The following is a 15455-nucleotide window of genomic DNA, read 5'->3' as shown; positions in this document are numbered from 1 at the left end:
TATTATTTATAGTAGAAAAACAATTTATTTGCATAGTATTTCTCCGCAGTTTGCCTGCATTTTAAAAATAATATTTCAAGTATAATGTTTCATTCAAGTTTATTGATTCTGCCAAAATATTTCACGGTGGCAACAGCATTCATATGTGGAAAATTCTGTATGCATTTAGCACGTGATGATGAATTAAATTTGTTATAAATCTGCACATTAAAATCACAAGGCCTGGAAAGAAACAAAATGAGATGCTTATATATTTATGAAAGCCTATTTAATCTATTTAAAAAAGCATTGTTTGTATTTTTTGTAGAGCATGTAACATATTACTGCATATATATATATATATATATATATTTTGCATGTAGGAGGTAATATATTGCTGCAACTGTTTGGAACTTTTTCAGAGATTATTTATTATTAAACACTTTCGCGTTAATATTTCAAGAAGAATATTTATGTGTATTGTAGGTGGCTAGACAGTTTAAGGAGTTTACTTGTAAAAAATTTCTGAAGGGTAAATACGTTTAATAACACTAACGAATTCATAGTTATGAATTGCTTTAGTGCTATAATTTACTAGTTATAATTATGAGTGCTATAACTCACTAGTCATAATAATGAATTGCGTCAGTGGTATAATTTACTAGCCAGGAAATTTAAAGAGAAAAATAAGTTTATACTTATTTTTAATTTTTTTGATTAGTGAATCAAATCATCGGATTCAATTTATTATAACATATGTTGTTGAAAATCGCCTATTCATGCAGTTTGATATAACGGCTGAATCTACTGTTTTTAGTTATAAAACTCATTTAAAATATAATTATATAGTACTTTGTTTAATATAAAAATAGAAAGTTGTAATTATTGTCCTCTTGTGCCGTATTTCTCATGATTTTCAGAAAACGCAATTTGATTATGAACATTTTTATTTATACCATTACTTCAAAAGTCTCTATTGCTATTCGAAGAGTTTTCGTAAATTTGAAAAACTGTGATATGAGAGGACATATTTACAGAACAATGTTTTTCGTTAACTTTTAACGATGTCCAGTCGTTAGGTACTAGCAAAAACACTTGAGATCTGGGAGAATTTTTTAAAAAATTTATTCAGCTTAGTTAAAAAAAAATATATTATTTGATGCTTGTGAGAAACAGTTAATTCTTAAGTTGGTAACACTAATTTTATTTTTGAGTTTATTCAGTAATAACTTTAATTCTTTTTGTCAACTAATAATTTTATCTTGAAGAGTATTTTAAGTGAAATTCTATCATACAATTTTGTTGCTCATATCGAAAGGAGAATTGAAACCTTCAATCAAAATACATTACTCATTTGCTCAAAAATATGATCTAGAAAGCAACTAATCTGTGGCATTCACGAGAAATTTCTATTATCACTTCCATATTATAACTGTCACTGTCAAATAAATATGCTTCATTAAAGGCTTTTTGTGTCGTTCAGTATTGCATTTCAGTGAAGTATTTTAATCTTCCTTTCAGTAACTTTGACAGTAACATGCAATTCTTTTTTAAATTTCTTTAAACAAAGGAATTCATACATAGCGTTCTTTTCCTGTAATGCTTTTGTTTTATTATACACAGTAAAAATTTTTAAAATGTAAAAATAATATTACTTCTATAGCACCTGCATTAGGTGTCCTTTAAACAAAAAGACGAAAATGGAAACTCAGCTCAGGATTTTGAAGAACATAAAATGAATACTATAAATATATTTCATCTGTAATTAGTGTATTGGTGTAAGTACGGAAGAATACTTACTATGCTCAATTCCTGTCTTCATTATTGCAGAATTTTACATTAGTGAAACATGAGATACATAAATTCCCTTTGCGAGACACTTGTTAGTTAAACATGAGCAGATCGTATTTATTGGTCGATATTTAAATTTTAATTGAAATAATAAAAAATCTGATGTGTACATCACATGACTTCCTTGTACGGAATATTAAATTATACACATGTTTTCTGCGTTTCATTTAAAGTCATTGAATTGAATTAAATGTACTTCGTCGATAGCACGTAAATCACAATAGAATAAATGCACTCTTTAAAATTCACTATATTTATTTACCATAGCGATACTCTGGCGCTAGGTTCACTTAACAGCGTTGTATCTCGTTCGTTTTGTAACACAGAATGCACAAAAATTATAGCATTTGAAGAATTAGCTAATCATTGCCACCTGTTCCATTAAAATACTATAATAAATCTAAAATGATGTATAAAGGAAATTAAACAAATAAAAACGAAACTTTTTTCACAGACGCTTCAGCGCCGCTTACCTAATGCGCATGTGCTACTCTGTTCGAGACAGACTGGTGACACTATTTGCTGCTAATACGAAACACTTATTTCCTCGAATTTCATTATAGATATATTTCTCATTCAAATAATTCAGTTCTCACTTCGCGGAAGATGAAAATACATAAAAACTCAAAATACCTCCATTAAAAATTGAAAGAAGAAGATATAGAAAAGATATTGAAAGATATAGAAAACATAAAATTCCGCTGGGAGGCTCTCGAACATCCCCCTTGCAGCTCGGATCTAGAGATCCGACGATAATGAGGTCCAAGCTGCCGTTGAAAATTGGTTCCACACCTAACCCGAAGCTACTTCACCGAAGGTATCCATCGTCTCCTTGACTGCTAGGACACTTGTTTCAACCTACAAAGTGACTTTCTCTAGCCTATCTGTTATTTTTGTATTATTTCTTTCTTTTGTATACTAATTCATATTAATATCATTAAACCATTTCTCAAACCGACTGTAGTGCCACATTTCATAATGAATGACCCTTATATATTTATATACCTTTGGTTTGAACCAAAAGGTGAGGTGCACAACTACATGTTATAGGAGTCCTATATACAAAGTTTCAACGTTCAGAGGCTACTCGTTTGAGTTATGAGAGATACATACATACATAGACACGTATGTATGGACGTACGTACAAGACGACAAAAAAAAAAAAATCTTCCGATTCCATTTTAAATTAGTTTTATAATTCGTTTGGGGAAAAAGGGTCCTTTATTTTGTCCTTACAAACAGATGTCACGCCAGAACATAGTTCAATTGCATTCGATAGCGGTCAAAATGGATATTTTTGTTGAAATATGATGAATGAAAAAAATGAAATTTTTCGTGATTACAATACTTCCTTTACTTCGTACAAGGAAGTAAAAATAATATCAAATAAAGATACTTTTTGCATTTCTACAAATTTAACTTTTATTAAATGTTTTGAACATGCGTTTCCAGTGATTTAAATTTCAAGCATATTTAATTTATTCGTATTTGTATTTTAGAGCAACGATAATACTCTTAATTTAACCGCATATACTTATTAACCTTCTTCATTTCAAAACTTTAGACTGTTTTAACTTTAAATCCATATACTATATATTTTACATTAGAAATATATATTTTTTATTTAGCAATATGACGTTTGTTGGTATTTTTTTTAATTCTTTTTCACGAATGAAACTCATTGCAACGCATATGCATTAATCAATATTTTATTTTTAATATTGCTGTAGTTATACACAAGTTAACTCATGCAACAATTTTACCCAAATTTCTCTTCTTTTGCAAGAGAATTTATTTAATCGAATGAGCACAATTTAAAGCTATTTAAACCGTCAGAACATTTATCCATTAAACCAGAATTTATGAAGCAAGAAAAATATTGCTTAACTTTTGAAAGCATTATAATGCACTTAATCTCATTCACGATTAGTTTGCCTTCAATATCGTTACAAATATCGAACAATCCATCCAAATTAAGCTCTTCCAAATCTGCAAAACATTGAACGATGATTGTCATATCCTGATATCAAAGCTTTAGATATCAGCTAAGGATATTTATGCAATTATAATACTTGTATTAAAATACAAGTACCGTCTATTGGCAAGCTCAGAAAATGAAATGATTTATAGATTTAGTTTTCACTTATAGATTTATAGATTCGCATTCAATAAGGCCATCCCTTTAAAATGAAATATAGAAGTGCTCTAAAAGTCAAAATCCAGATTCCCAACTGCTGATGTGAGGATTTTATTTAAATATATCTATTAAATAACAATCATGGTAACGTTTATATTAGTCCTAAATGATGACCATTCTTAGACTGTATGCAAATTTTAGACGAATGAAAAATTTGATAAACAAAATTAATTTTATGCGAACGTATATGCTCTACTGTTTAGGCTACACTTAAATATATATTTAAATTGAATTTTAGCATATCCACCCATCCAGACACACAGGAAAATACTCGCTATATTTTAACACTTCCAAAGAAAACGAATTATGCCTACGAAATAGATTTATGCTTGGTGAAGAGCTATACACTTGTTAAAAATATGAAATGAATTTGAAAAATATTTTATTTGCTTTAATTAACGTAACTCAAATAAATTCAAACGCTATTTTCCAGCAGATATATAGAAGCGTAAAAAATTCCAATTTTCTTAATATAAGTAATTAAATGAGTTGTTTGCTTAGCGGTTACGCCATAAAACATTAAAGCGATTTCACGCATTCACTTATTTCGTAAATATAAAATATTTCTAAAGCTTGTCAGAATTGCGATTGAAAGAAAGACTGGGACGTTTTTGTTTAATTCTTCGACTGTTGTAGATCGTCCAGCTTTCAGTTAGTCAGCTTTCAACATAAAACTTTTATGCTAATTATCTAATTATAGTATACCTTAATACGTTTACTTAGCAACCCTAGTGATCCGGGCAATCGACAATTTTAAATCCTGTTATAAAATTCAAAACTTGCATATGATATTAGTTTTTCTCCAATACATTGCCTGACAGAGAATGTGTCGCATCATCAAGAGGAGAACACAGAGCTCTGCAAATTGTACAGTGAATATGCAGGTTAAAGTTATGGCAGTGATTAATATTTTTGGTCAGTCACAAGAATTTATCATGGAACCATAAGTTGTCACTCTGCGAAATTTTTGAGCTCTTGCTGTTTTTACTTCTTAAAAATGAGCGTGTAATTTTCTATCGTTAAAATTTTAAAATTGAGTCAGAGATGGACGTCAGAAAGCACGGGATGTCCCATGAGACATGACGTACTAGTAGTTCCATAATCGATGATTAGCGACACCCACCGTCTGAATGCGGTCCATTAGTTGTTTAATCTAATCCATTATGAAATCCTGTGTAACGCATTTTTACTGCCCAATTTTGGATGTAAACTGCGAAAAATCAGAAGTACGAGCGCACATGTGTTGTTAGAGTGCATATGGGTATAGATACGTATCACCGCACTAGGCATCATCCTAAGCTGGGAATATTAGATATATTAGAAAGCATGTGCATCTGCCGAAAAATGTGCTCCCATAATCTCTAGCAGCTTTAATTTAGAAATTAAATGAAATTCTTATATAGATAAGATATAAAGAGTGTTAAAAAAAAGAACTATGGGAAAGAACATTTCAGCCCTAAATTTTTATTTAAAAATGAAACAGCGTAAAATGTCAGTCAATCATTCGATGACCAATGTGAACAGGAACCGTGTTCGGTGAATTTGTAAATTTGTTAACTGTTATTTTTTTCTTTTTAAAGTACTACTGGAGAGTGGTGTTTCCCGCCCCTCCCCCAATGCGAAAGATCGTCAAGCCTTGTTCGCATAAAGCTTTGAAAATACAGTTCTGTCCCGCTATGAAATGCATTTGCTCCCCCCCCCCGGGTCTGAAGCTCTTCAGGTTGTGAGGATATGCTCCTTTGACCAGTCCGATGCTCATATCTTTTGTCATTCCAAAGTCCGTAGCACATGAGTGAACGTAGGTTGACTTTCCTTTTATCCCTAAGAAATGAACTTTGATCTCGGGTAACCACTATATGATTTATGATGTCCAAGACATTATCCAGATATTCATCGAATCGGTGTTACATAGGAGTCAGCGCTGTATCGCTCAAAACGGTTGTCTAATATTTTATTAATCATCCCATATTTTAAAGTACTGGAAGCTTGTGTGAGAGTCAAAATGAAGTCATTTGCTCTGCATATTTTTGGCTACTTATGTATGCAATCCATTCGTTGCATGCATTCTTTCGAGCAAGGTATGTTTATAAATGACTGAAAGTTTGAATATATTACGTTCAGGAATGTATAAATTTCTCTCTCTTATATATTCACATGCGGTAGTATACAGACAAAAATATTCAATGCCACCGTCGGGACTCGAAGTTGGACCTCTCGAATACGCGCCGATTGTTCTACTATTACACCACGAAGGCATGATGGAAGGAGGGAGAAAATACTTAATATACTCCTCCTTTTGAAATGTGACTGGGGATTAGTTAAAGCAAATCCCAAATTCTAATTATTGTTCACCACATTTTAGTTTGGGCACCAATTGTAGGTTCATTAGTTTTTTTACAAGCTGGAGACGGGAAATATGTGCAATGCCCTCGCCAGAACTCGAAGTTGGACCTATCGAATACACGCTAAATGTGATATCGTTGCACTATGAAGGCATGCTGGAAGAAGGGAGAAAATACCTTATAACACATTTTAACACATTTTTAAAACGATTTGGAAAGCACTTAATTAGTGATTAAAATGTTAAGAATAGTTTTTGAAATGTTCGATCTGATGGCTTTTTTTTCTGGACACTAATTCCGGTTGTGTTCAGTCGTGATTACATGATAGAAATAAGGCTTTTCGTAAATATTTTTATTCATCTCCTGCTAAATAGTTTTTAGACAGGGTTCTATGAATTATTCTACTTTGAACCACACACCTCGGCAAAAGCTGCTGAACACTGTGCTTTTTATCTTTTTTAAGCTGTAAATCTTGGCTTATTATTTTATCCATTGTTGCTACAGATGTATTTCAAGTCTCTGCAACTAATTTCTACGTCGGCGGATTTTCTCTTGTTACCAACGATGTAATTTTAGAAACATTAGAGACAGTATGAAACATTATAGACGCCGTACATTCCGGCGTATAAAACGCTCATTTTAATCGAAATTTAAGGGTGCACGTTGTATAAAAATTCATCACATTCATTTTCCATTATATCTTAAGCATATCATCAAATTCTGTTTCATTTTCACCATCACTGTTACTCTGATCCATAAAACAATAATCATCTTCCGTTTAACTAGAGTTTATATTACTATACCTTTTTAAATAAATTTTGAATTATGTTGTGTATAATTTCATTTCATGCTTTTATTATCCACTCTCAAATTAAATCTAGATTTGCATGAACTCATTTAGCCTATTTTTGCAAATGTTTTCTTCACTTTCTAACATTCACGTAATCCACTAGCGTTTTAAATTTCCTATAAATGCACACATCTAAAGGCTGAACTAATGGCATTAATCGGCCTGGAATAACTGCCATGCCTGTGTTGCACTTTTTCTTTCCTTTCTTCGTACTATCATTTAGATGATATCTGAATATATACTAAACAAAAACCTTTCTGGATTTTTAAAAGGATACAAGATGCTTTTGCCATATATTTCTTATCCACAGTTTTACATTTTCTCTCCCCATCCTTACTCGTAAAGAAGTATGTAAACACCATTTGAGAAATTACATTTTGGTATCGTCTTTTTTTTAAAGTAACCATGGGTTTCAATTTTGTACCGTCCGCTAAATAGCAAAGCACTGTAGGGAGGTGCGAGTTTTCGTGACCTGTTGTTTTTATGTGAACCGTGTTTGTTCCTTTCACATTAATTGCCCTATTTCCTATCATATGAAGCATTACATGTGTTTCACCCTTATTGCCAATATATGATAGTAAATAACTTTTGTCTTCGTAAGTGAATAATATAAATTTGCTGTTCAAATCTCTCGAAAGCGTTTGGAAACTTTCGTTTTCTCTTCTGGAACAAAATTATTCCATGCCATTAATCGACTAAATCAAAGTTGCTTTTAAATTTTCACTTTCATTTATTGCTCACTTCAAGGCAAATAATTCTTTTTTGCTCATTTCAAGGCAATTAAACATACTCTGTTTCTTGTTATAATTAATCCATTCTGGCAATTTTCTAGGATCCGGTTCGCAACCCTGTCTTCTAGGATAGGCCATTTCCTTACTTCTTATTCATTTGTATATATTAATTATTGTGATTTCATTTTTCTTCATCTCACGTTTGGAGCTTTGAACAACCCCAAACATCGATTTCCATTTTCCTTGAAATTGAATGACTCTGCATTTTAAACCTGCATTTTTTTTACTCTTGTCAGTAGCCATATTTATCACTAAAGCGAATAGTAGATCAACTGCATTTCATTTAAAGCAAATCATAGTTAATAAAATCCTCGATGATCACTTTAGAATCAAGGCTTCAAATGACTGAAGAAACTAAAAATGTGACTACTAATCACTCTAATTTATTCGGTCGGAAGTGCGTTCTTATCCCACACTGGGTATGCTCTTTTCTCAAAAATCTAGAACAGCATTCTTGGGCACAGCTGCATAGAATACAACCACCCTGATAGCAGAATTATTTATTCCCTCAAGCATTTCTTCCACACACATATTGTTCCCCGTATCTCTTGTCAATTCAGTATATCATTGTTCGAAAGCCTGGAAAAACATTTCGAAGAATGATTTCAAAAGTTAAGAGCATCGCACATGTGCATTTCAAGTTTCTTCTTAAAGAAAAAGGTACTCGTTATTCGGAAAATATACCGCAAAATTAAAAAAATATATAGCCTGAAATTACAGGTGGCGTTATACACCGGAATATGCGTTACATTTCTTGGGTATTCATTCGAAATCTTCCTTCCACGTGAAGGTTATTATCTTTTACGATTAATAATATTGGTTAATCTGAACTTAAAATGTTAATATCGAGCATTTCACGACGTTTCAAACTATGGAGTAGGAATATTTCGTTTCAGATAGTGAAAACACATATCCTTCAATCCACAACTGGTTTATATACAAGGTTTTGAATGAAGAACAAATTTAAAAGGTGTACACTATATTTCTCATTTCAAATAACGAGTTGTAAAAGATTTTTATTCCAAACAATTGCTTTTTCTAATTTTTCATCTAAATCCTTAAATAATGTGTAAACACTTTCGGTGTATTGAACAGGGAAAGCTGTTTGTAATTGCAGTTAGCTTATTGCCTGGATTTTAGTTAAGAATTTTCTAGCAATAAACGCATGTTTTCTTATGGTACTATGTATCAACTTGCCCTTGGTGCGCCACTTCCTTTAAGTTTGGATAGATAATACTTTTATTGCTGACAATATATGATACGGCCACACGTTTGTGGAATACAGTCTTCTGAATACAATAGGAAAAACTCAACTAAATCAAATATGCTTTTTAAATATAATTGCTGCTAAATGTAAAATAAATTTTCTTTTAAATAGTAATAAGGGAAGTACAATAAAATCAAATTCATGTGTGGATGCAATTTGTTGAACCTTTTTTAGCTTTTGTGTAGAACCTTTATGTGTTATCACACTGTAAATTTTCCTAAGAGGATTTTAGGCACGTTTTTCTCTTGATATTTTGTATCAGAAACATATTTTAAATGTTTTATACAATCACTTCTTTTTTAAAAGTCGAATCTGCAACTAAATACTTTCGTGTAGTAAACTCATAATTCAGATTTATCAAATGAATTAAATAAGACATGAATCTAATCCTTAGAAGTTTGATCACTTAGCATGTTTTGTTAAGAAATACGAAGCTTAAATTTTGACACTGTAAGACATATTTTAATTTTTAAACAGTTATTTTAATTTAATTGGGCTTTCCTGTCGCTTCTTGTTTCAATTTACAACTCCCTACCAGAATGAGTGTTTAGAATCGCGTTGAATGCAAATGAGTAAGAAGTAGTATTTAAGAAAGTTTCAACTGACTTCGTGAGAGAGAGCTAGGAATCCTGAGTTGCGCGCATTTGCCTTTGGGTTATGTCTCTTTGGAAGCTCGTACGCTCGGCTAGGGCTAAGTCTCTTAGTTAGTTATAGTTAGTTCTCATTTCTTATTTTGATTTCAAGCCCGAGTAGAGGCTTTGTTAGAAGCCCGAATAACGGGCCAACTGTTTAATTTAATTTGAGTGAAAGAAAGGGTAGTTATCATTTCTTGAGTTAAAGATTCCTGTTATTTGAACTAAGCGATAAATCGCTTAACAGTTCTCTAGGTTCCTCGACATTTTCTTTAGTAGAATAAGAATTAGGAACAACACTTTCTTTCTACATAGAAAATTACTATTAGTAACCCATTCTTCATTGTCCCAGATATTGTTAAAAAAGCTACGTTACGCAATGTGTAACGTTTGCCTTAAAAAATGTCTGAAGCTTATTATTTTAAATAACTTTCATATGATCAACAGAAATACAAATAATCGGACTACTGTTTGTAAAAAAAGTGAATTATGCTAAATAAGATTATAGTGAGATATGCTAAATAAGATAAAAGTCGAATTTCGATTTTTCTAGAAACTTCATGCTTTAATAGTTCCTTTTTTTGAAATTGTTTATATAAACCAAGCGATAACTCTTTAACAGCATGTTTAGTAATTACTTGTAAGACGTTTAGAAGATTATATGATTAGCTTTAAGAGGGAGTAAATACTTAACTCCATACTGGAGTATGATGCACCATATACGATAAATTTTCAATTGATTACTAAATTCATTGCAACTCATTCATGAATGAATTCAAGCAAATGAACTCATTAATGAAATTATCATTAATGAAGCTATGAAGTCACATAGCTGAGAAATTACTATCTCTTTGATACATTAAGAATAAATTAACTACTGCATTAGGTTAAATTTAAAGATAACATGTATTCAAAGAAATTAGTAAATTTAAATAGTTCTGAAATAGTACTAAAATTTAGCATTATTTTTTAAAGACAGGGGGAATTCATTTTGTTTTCTGTAGCTATAATCATTAAAACCTTTCAATATTTTGTATTGTAAATATCCTGTTATGCTTACACGATGTATTTTTTTTCTATTGATAGGTAAAATAAATTGAAAATTCTTATCCAGAAAAACTGCATTTAAATTGGATTTCTTGAAAGATATGGTTAAGGATAACTGATATACCATGAACCTTCTTTTAAAATGGAGAGATCAGTAATACTTGCTGCCTGTACACTTAACCAGTGGGCTATGGACTTCAAAGGAAACTATGAACGAATTAGTGAAAGTATACGAGTTTCAAAAGAAAAGGGCGCGAGATACCGTGGTGGTCCAGAATTAGAAGTTACTGGCTACAGTTGTGGTGATCATTTCTATGAAAGTGATACATTCCTTCATTCATGGGAAGTTGTTTCAAGACTTCTAGAAGATCCAGTTTGCGAAGACATCATAGTTGATGTCGGAATGCCAGTTATGCACAAAAACATAGCATATAACTGCAGAGTAATATTTTTGAATAAGAAGTTACTTCTAATACGGCCAAAAATTATATTATGTGACAATGGAAACTTCAGAGAAACAAGGTGGTTTACAGCATGGAAGAAAATACGAGAAACTGAAATTTACCGCTTACCTTCCATAATAGAAAATATTTGTCACCAGCAAACAGTTTTAATAGGCGATGCGATTCTTGCAACTGTGGATACTTGCATCGGGTTCGAAATTTGTGAAGAGTTGTGGAATGCCAGAAGCACTCATATAAGCCAGAGCTTAGACGGTGTTGAAATCATATCAAATGGAAGTGCAGCATACCATGAACTTCAGAATACAAAGTCCCTTGTTGATTTAATAAAAACTTCTACAGCAAAATGCGGAGGAATTTATATTTTCTCAAATTTACGTGGATGCGATGGAGATCGGTATTATTTCCAAGGTTGTTCACTTATTGCCATGAATGGAGAAATCCTAAGTAAAGGCGAGACGTTTTCTTTGCAAGATATTGAGGTAATTACATCAACATTATGCCTCGAAGATGTTAAAATCTATCGTAATTGTATTCGCAGTCGAAATATAGCAGCATCATTCTCATCGCCATATCCACAAGTTGAAGTAGAATTTATGCTCTCTTCAGATGATTTTTATCAGCAGCCATCAGAACCTATAGTTCTGAGGCACTATTCAAAGGAAGAAGAAATAGCAAGAGGAGCGGCTTGTTGGCTGTGGGATTACTTAAGGCGTAGTGGTCAAGGAGGGTATTTCCTAACATTAAAAGGCGACATCAATAGCAGTTCTTGTGCTGTTGTTGTCTACTCGATGTGCGTTATGATAAAGAATGCAATTGACAATGGAAATGAAACTGTTTTGAAAGAACTGAGGGAAATTATTGGAAAACCTACTTATGTTCCTTGCAGTGCCATAGAAATCTGCAATAATCTTTTAGTGACTTGTTATATGGGTACAGAATATCTTTGTGAAAATAGATGCTGTATAGTTAAACAATTAACCTCTGATATAGGTAGTTGTCATATAGAAACAAACATTGATTCTATAATTGACGCTGTAGTACATGTATTCTCAACGACTATGGGTTTTATTCCAAAATGCTCTTCTTCCAATGGAAACACCAGAGAAATAAAAGCAATGAGGAAAGCGATTGAGAGGATTAAGATGGTCATGTCCTATTTATTTGCACAGTTATACCTACTGGTAAAGCATCGCTCTGTCAGTTTACTAGTTCTTGGAACTGGAGATGCTGATGAAGGGCTGGTTGGATATGGTACAAAGTTTGGCTTAAGTAGTGCTGATCTGAGTCCTCTTGGATCATTTAATAAACGAGATGTACTGTTATTTTTAGAATTTGCTGTTTACCATTATAAGATGTCAAATGCAGACAATTTATTGCATGCATTGAAAGCAAACTATAGCGGGGAAAGTACTGCCAAATCGCTTGAGGATCTTCAGAGTAAAATGTTTTCTAGTGAAACAACAGCTTATGGAATTTTGAGAAAATATTGCAGATGTGGACCATATTCTATGTTTTGTAAACTAGCTAGTATGTGGTCAAATAATTTGAGCACAACAGTTATTGCCCATAAAGTGAAAAGCTTTTTCATTAACTATGCTAAACATCGCCATAAAATGATGGTAGTCCCTCCATCATATTATGCAAATCCATCTAGCCAACATGATAACAGATTTGACCAAAGACAGTTTGTTTATAACAAAAGATGGGAATGGCAGTTTCAAGCAATTGACAACTGCCTTCAAGGGGAAAATACTACAAGCAGTTAAATATAATACATCTAGCCAACATGATAACAGATTTGACCAAAGACAGTTTGTTTATAACAAAAGATGGGAATGGCAGTTTCAAGCAATTGACAACTGCCTTCAAGGGGAAAATACTACAAGCAGTTAAATATAATACAAAATAAAACTAGTTAACCAATTATATAGTTTCATCTATATATATTGACGAGAAGAAATGGATGTAATATATTGACGAGGAGAAATGGATACAATATATTGACGAAGAGTAATGTATTCATAACGTCATTTCTTCGCTGTTTTATCAACATTAACGATATGCAAGTCCTACAGTTAATTCAACTCGTTATATGCAAACCAAAGTACTTTTAAGTTCTCGTTCACGAATACACATTTCTGGCATATTTATTACTTCTAATCGCATAAATGTATCACGAGTAAATTTAAATAAAGACAATTGATAAAATTCTTCACTGCTCATGTTAAAATTTCCACATTATAAAATAGCAAGTATTATTAAATTAATCAAATGACAGCAGTTTTGTTCGTTTCGTGTTCTGTAACACATAAGGGAATTTAAAAATATCGCAGATTATCAACATACTAACAGGCTTAATTGAAAGTTAATATTTCTTCATACATGCTTACGATATATAGTAAAAAAAGCTGTAAGGTTTATTTTATTTCCCAGCGGGCAGTATTCAAATTAGATAGAAAGACGGAAGTATTTATAGGAAGGTTTTGGAGGGTGAAATCAGAGCGTGCTCTGTCTGCTTGAAGCCAACATTTTTAACTTTGACTAATATATTATTTTCTGAGGCGTTGAGTTATTCTTGCCATTAGGATTGTTTACGCTGACTTCGGTCACATCCAGTTTGCACGCTAATTAAACTGTGAAGCCTTTAGACTAACTTAATTTAATTTTAAGTTATTAATTCCCTTCTGAATTAAGCCAAAAGTGTTGGCTTCTGTAAGCCCGAGTTGGCACAAGCCCGAGTAAAGACACAATGAAAAGTCATTAGCTGTCTTTTAGATGTTTGGTCTAATTGTATGCTCTCGTAAAAGATCAGATCAAATAATCCTTAGATATTTTTCAGTCCATATTTAACATATCTAATGCCCATTTTTAATAAAAATGTATTTATGCATACATTTTAAGATTCATGAAAAGCACGTTAGCATATGCAGATACATATGTTAAATACATATGCAGATACATTTAATTCCATATCTATTCTGTTTGTGGATTATATTGAAGTCAAATGTTACATATGATTTGGAAAAATTTGAATATTAAATTACTACGACACATTTATCATTCATTGTGTAACTAAGCTCTGTTTGTCCATAAAATGGCTACATCTGGAAGAAAGCACCTGATTACCACTTATGCACATATGCAAAAGATGTACACGTATAGCTTCCAAGGGAACAGCGTAGAAATCATCTCTCAAGTGGAGTTGTGTTGTTTTTTTTCTATTTGTCTTTCCAGTGCATAGATTGTTTCAAGCTTCTCAATTTCAGAATAAAGTAACATTCCAGGGTATACTAATGAATGTTTTTATTTTAGTATATAATTTTTTGTTTCAATTCTAGTACTTAACTGCATAGTCCAATGTTTATTCGTGTGAACTAATAGATTCATACACAGTTTTCTTTTGAAGGGGGTAATGAACAGTTTGGTAATTCCGTGACTACGTTGTTAGAAGCTTTTCAGGGCACAGTTTACTACAAGTGACTTTTCTCCTAAGTAACATAAATACCATATAGTTTCCACTAAATATTCTCCAGAAATGCGTTGTCATTTTATAATAGATAAATATTCCATTTGATTTCCAAATGTTTTACTGCATTTTGCAAGACAAGCTGGGATATTTAACTATGGACATCAGAATGCGAGACCTACATCCGTAATCTCTGTAAAGGTAATTTTGACAGTTTTCATTCTTAAAACTGTTGAGCTGCACAGTGAGGCAAATTCGTCTATATCGTGGAACAGAAGGTGACTCATACATAATATGTAGATTATGTATGAGTTTAGTTAGCATTGTACGTGTTTTGCCTTGCATTGTGTTTAACGTTCTCAACAGTTTAAAGTGTTGTGATCTGTCATACTGAGAAGAGTTGAACGAGTACTTTATGGAAAGTTCTGTTGTTGTTGTCGTGTCCATGAATTTTATGGAAGAATGGTTCCCAGAGCCATAAGGAGGTTGGACTACTATTTCCGTCCCAATTTTGAGGAAGAACACATCGGGGGGAGTGTCTGGATGTCTCTACATTCTCTTCTCTATGA

General features: G+C 32.2%; 1 pseudogene across 2 annotated transcripts in view; it reads left to right on the top strand.

Moving 5' to 3' along the window:
• Positions 1–14708, top strand: part of LOC118183409 (glutamine-dependent NAD(+) synthetase pseudogene) — a 124423-nt pseudogene extending 109715 nt beyond the window's left edge. For both annotated transcript variants that reach the window (XR_015040940.1, XR_015040941.1), the window contains one exon: positions 10996–14708. The product of XR_015040940.1 is annotated as a glutamine-dependent NAD(+) synthetase pseudogene, transcript variant X1 (transcript). The remainder of the gene's footprint in view (positions 1–10995) is intronic.
• The last annotated feature ends 747 nt before the right edge of the window (positions 14709–15455 follow it).

This window comes from Stegodyphus dumicola, chromosome 1 (genome assembly GCF_044657685.1).
Source record: "Stegodyphus dumicola isolate Sdum_Otavi_A_Nest chromosome 1, ASM4465768v1".
Lineage (NCBI taxonomy): Eukaryota > Metazoa > Arthropoda > Arachnida > Araneae > Eresidae > Stegodyphus > Stegodyphus dumicola.
This window is presented reverse-complemented; position numbering and strand designations above follow the sequence as displayed.